The sequence below is a fragment of the Cibotium barometz genome, chromosome 26, assembly GCF_041138505.1.
Source record: "Cibotium barometz isolate CiBa-2024 chromosome 26, ASM4113850v1, whole genome shotgun sequence".
In the NCBI taxonomy this organism is placed as follows: Eukaryota; Viridiplantae; Streptophyta; class Polypodiopsida; order Cyatheales; family Cibotiaceae; genus Cibotium; species Cibotium barometz.
In genome coordinates this window covers 54,552,285-54,558,027 of record NC_141071.1, presented here as the reverse complement: position 1 = coordinate 54,558,027, position 5,743 = coordinate 54,552,285, and positions in this window count along the sequence as shown.

Here is a 5,743-nt window from a genome sequence, read left to right as displayed (position 1 = left end):
CACAATTGATTACAGACTTTTCTATGAGGCTAGTATAGAGATATAGATACATGGGTACACAGATTCTCCTGATTGGGCTAGTAGTGTCATAGACAAGAGAATCTAGTACATAAAGTCCACAATTGATTACAGACTTTTCTATGAGGCTAGTATAGAGATATAGATACATGGGTACACAGATTCTCCTGATTGGGCTAGTAGTGTCATAGACAAGAGAATCTACCAGCGGTGGCTTTATGTTTTTGTTTAATTCATATTTTTATTTGGGTGGGTTATAGCAGCAAGAAATAGCAAACATTTGCTTTATCAAGTACAGAAGTAGAGCAGTAAGAAATAACAAACATTTGCTTTATCAAGTACAGAGGTAGAGTATAGGAGTGTTTCTATGGAATTTTGTGAGGTAGCTTGGTTTCAAAAGCTACTTGGTGATATGGGTAAGTCTATGGATAGGTCCATTGTCATTTATCATGATGACATGAGTAGCATATAGTTGGGTCCAATAACCTAGTATACCATGCTAGAACGAAACACATTGAGGTGCATTATCACTTTGTGAGGGAGAAGGTTCTATCAGGTGATGTAGATTTGGTATATGTCAGCATAGAGGATTGGCTAACATCTTCACAAAGGCATTGGGTATAGAGAAGCTCCACAGGTTTAGGAGCTTACTCGAAGTGCGGTGTGTGGAGTTGAGCTCGAGGGGGAGTGTTAAGATATTGAGCTCAACTAGTGCTACGGACATTGATAACCCACTTGGGTGATAGCTCAACTAGTGCTATGGACATTGATAACCCACTTGGGTGATAGCTTTCACATATATGCCACTAGCATGGTTAGTGAGACTATGTTGATATGCCTCCAGTGTGGTAGACAACAAGCTCTATGATAGCCACTTTAGAGTACTAGAGTTCTGGCATAGTTATAGCGCCAACGCATGTAGTCGGGTTCACACTATGGACTGGCCATTATATGTTATAATAGGAGAGTAATTTTTCTTATAATATGTACTCTTATCTCTTTATGTTAATCGTTGTAGAGAAGAGAAGAAGATAGAAGAAAATTCAACCATCCATCTCTCTCTTATGTCTTGCTCTCTCTCTTGTGTGTGTGTGTGTTTGCTCGCAAGAAACTCAAGCTCTCCCTCTCCCACACATTATCTTTAAGGATCCCAAGCTCATCCTTTGTCCTACATTCCTCTCATGGTATCAAAGTTTCACATAACAAGCTTAAGTGGTAAGAAAGAGGCAAGCAAAGGAAGTAGTACACATGTAAGGTTAACTTCATCTCTTTCCCTTTGATATAAAAGAAAATCTCTATAGATAGTTGCTAGTCAAGGACAACAACAATAGGCACAACAAGAGGGGACACTATTATATCTTGTTTAGGGAGCCATATTTGGTGAAGTAAAACCGAGTCTTTATTATTTTGGCCATTTAGAGTCATTCGAACCCTCATTTTGGCCATTTAGAGTCATTCGAACCCTCATTTTGGCCTCCTACAAGTTTTTGGTAGACACTGCAGAAATGTCGAGAGTCCAATTTGTAGTTGTGGAGTGGTCTGTTGCCAATTTATAGTTGTGCAATGTTTATGTGCATCATGTTTTGAAGTGTCTGTAGAGATTTTAGGATCTGCCTCGGATCTGCACATTTATTATAGATGCATATTGATGTGATTAGTTCATATAAAAAGTGGAAATGTTACATGTTTATAGTATTGTTGACAATTGTGTATATATGTGTCAAATAGATTATTTATTAAGATATTGAGATCAGCTAGTATAGATATGGATGACACTATAGGATGATAGCTTTGTACTTATTCTATTGGTATGGTTGGTGATATTATGGGTGATATGTTGCTAATGGTTTATAGGATGTGGGATAACCACTTTGGTTTACTAGAGCTATAGCATAGTTATAGCCTCATCTCATATAGTCGAGTTCACACTATATTCCCACTATGGGCTGACCTTGTATGTTTTAATAGGAGAGTACTTTCCCATATAGTGTATACTCTTATCTTTATGTTTTAGTAGGAGAGTACTTTCCCATATAGTGTATACTCTTACCTTTATGTTTAGTAGTGTAGTACTTTTCCATATAGTGTACACTCTTATCTTTATGTTTCTTTATGTTATGGTTATAGAGAAGAGAATAGAATAGAAGAAATTTTCTTAGTAGGATATTGCTTTTCCATATAGTGTATACTCTTATCTTTATGTTTTAGTAAGAGAGTACTTTCCCATATAGTGTATGCTCTTATCTTTATGTTTTAGTAAGAGAGTACTTTCCCATATAGTGTATACTCTTATCTTTATGTATCTTTATGTTATGGTTGTAGTAGAGAAGAGAAGAGAATAGAAAAAAATTCATCCATCTATCTCTCTTGTGTGCTTGTCTACACTTATGTGTACGTGTTTACTTGTAAGGAGCTAAATCTCACCCACTCTCCCACATTCTTCTCATGGTATTAGAGCACTAGTTCACAAAGAGAGCTCAAAAGGCAAGCTAGAGGCAAGCAAAAAAAGTGTACGTGGGTAAGGGTAAATCCAACTCTTTCCCTTTGGTTTTGGAAGAAAAACTCTGAAGGTAGCTAACCAGTCAAGAGCAATAGGCAGGCATAATAGTAAGGTGCACTATCATAGCTTGAGCCACACTTTTTGTGTTAAAGTAGGGGAGCAAAGTTCATTGGCCTTATTGTTCTCAAAATTAAGATCAGAGGCCATTTTAGGCCTCGTTTTTGGCTCTGCAAGTTTTCCACAAGCACTCTATGGAAGTATTGATTTTGATTATATATGCCTAATTTCTGGTTCGGTGATATAAATTTGGTTGCAAGGCATTCTATGCAAAGCAGGAGGTGGCTATGTTGGAGATTATAGGTTTGTAGTAAGTGCATAAGTTTTTATTTTGTAAGTTATTGGGTCGTTAATGATGTATGACAATCTATCCCAGATAGTGATGAGCAAGCAACTTTCAAGCATGGAAGTTCATGGTAAGAAACTTTCTCATGGGGAAAGGTAATTAAGATTTTGTTTTAGAGGTGATGAGAAGGAGTCGGAGCTTCCAGAAGAAAATGCCACTCCTCCAACAAGCATAGGCCTTTAAGTCATGGCATGAGAGAGCCACCAAAGTGATATACTAACTATCTGTTGTTAGCATGTCAGAATTCCATGATCAATTATATTACATGATATATGAACACCTAAGGATGTATAGGATACCTTGGTTAAGCTAGATAGCATAAGTGATAAGGCAAGAAATATGTAGTTAAAGCCAGAGCTACATAATGTGCAGAGGAATAAGCTGAGTAGTATCAATGATTACTCATTAAAAGTAAAAGGGCTTGCAAATACCTTCACCTCTATTGGAGCTCCAATTAACGACAACTTGGGTCTACATTGAATAGGCTTTAAAAAGAGAATGATCAGTTTTGGATAGCTTTCCAAACTCATGAATACTTTCCAAACTTTGAGGACCTTACAGCCCTTCTAGAATATCACTAAGGAGATAAATGTCGAGAGAAAATCATCTTCCAAGAATACACAAGAAAAGGCCTTCTACACAGACATAGGTAGATTCTGAGGAATATCTTCATCTAGAGGCCATTTTGGAAACAAAAATCATGCTCTATAACAACAAGAATCTAATGTACAAACAAGTTAAAGAGACCACTCTAGAGGCATAGGGAGACAAAGAGGTCAATGGAAAATAAATGAGAGTGAAAATAGTATGGAGTATTATTACTATTTCAAACTAGGTCATATAGCAAAGAACTACTATAAAAAGAAGAATGACATTAAAAGTGGAAAGTTGCAAAAAAGGAAATTATGTATCTTCAGTAATAATCAAGTCGAAGATAGAGGTAAGCAAACTTTTATGATGTAACATATACTTAGCTACTACCTTCGACAAATTTGGAATTGATATGTCGTTGCATAATGTCCACCCAGTTGAATGGGGATGCCCGAACGCTAGTGTGCCATCCTAGTGAATTGGTATCGTTGTGAGTGACCCCACATTAAATAATGTGGATACCTAGTGTTATTGGTATAGCTTGAGACCATGCTTGACGAGTGTATGTTGTTGAGGTGTAACAAGTAGTGCCATGCTTAACAACTGTATTGTGATCAAAGTGAAACAAGTGGACTATGCTAGACAACTACACTCACTCGAAGCATAACACGTGGTTTATGTAATTGATGTGCCATGCTAATTGAAAGTGTAACAAGTGGTATGCCATGCTAATTAAAGTGTAACAAGTGGAAATACACGCCATTCTAGATGATGTGTATAATGATATTCTCATCGTAGTGAAACAAGTGGTAAGTGTATGTTGTGTTTGTGCCTATCAATGTTTCATATTGGGATTAATTGTAGAGAAGAGCAATTAATTGAAACAACTATGTGTTTATGTTTGTGAGCTAGGTGATGAGCAGTGCATGTGTCACACATGGAGGACCTTGTCTATATTATCTCGAAATATTATTATTTTGTTGGCCACATGCCAAAAGATTGTACATATTATTTATGCACGCTTGTGCGTGGCATTGCTATATTCCTAGCACATATGTTAAAAGAGTTTTGGTATTTACACTTAGTGTGTGAACAAGCTCTAGTGTTTGAGCTATTTTTGTAAAAGTGGAAAAGCAAGCCTAATTTTGTACACACAACTATTATTAGCTCCTTGGGCTATTTATTGAATACAATTCTCAAAATACTCATGTCGTGGAAGTGGAGCTACATGCATGAGGGGGGAGATTACACCCAATAGTGTCTTAATGGTGATGTTGTTCTATTTCTCTTGATTTATGCTATGCTATGCTCTATCATATCAATTTGATTCAAGTCTATGCTTTAATCTTGGATGTATATATGGGTTTTTAATTATTTCTTCAAGAAGTACATAAGGTCCCATGAAAGTGGTATTAGAGCTATGGGTACTTACACTTGAAAGAAGAAAAAGCAAGAAAAAGCAAGAAGCTCACAAAAATCCAAAGGGTAAAGGAGACAAAGCCTAAAGAACTCATGCACAAAGCTTAGAAGGTTTATGGAAAATTTCTAAGACATTGGATTAGGATTAGGATCAAGGGCTAGAGATTAATGTCACCTTTTTTTCAAAAACCACTTCTATGAAGCCCAAAACCAACCTTCTTGATGAAAAGTGGTTTTTCTCAATTCTTAACCACCAATTAAAGGAGACTTAAGCCTAATTTTCAAATTGCTAAACCCCTGAACATGGTAGAAATCTATAATTGAAGGTGGAGGATTGTCCTCAATTGAGAAAAAGACTTTAGTGGTTTTGCACTACAAGAAAATTCATGGGATTAAAGTTTTTAATCAAGAGGGAAGAATTCAGTTCTCAAAGCAAAGAAATCAAGTTCTTTTTTTTTCATATCCTGTCCATCTATGGGCAACTCCGACGGAGGGGCTGAGCGCACTGATTTTCTTCCTCTTTCTCTGCCACACACTATGCACTATGGGCTGTCGTGGAATATTTGGTTGAAAGCAAAAGCTTTTGAAGCTTTGCTATGTTTACAAAAAGAAGGCTTATTATTATAAGCTTTAAAAGCTTATGAATTGCTTACTACATAAGCTTTAAAAAGCTTATATTTACACAAGCTTCAAAGCCTTCTATACCCTACAAAAAGAAAGAAAGGAAGTTTTACAAAAGCAAAAACAATTTCATCAAGTGCATAAAGGCATTTTCTTCTTCAACAATTTTTCAACTCTTTTGAAGAGCTATT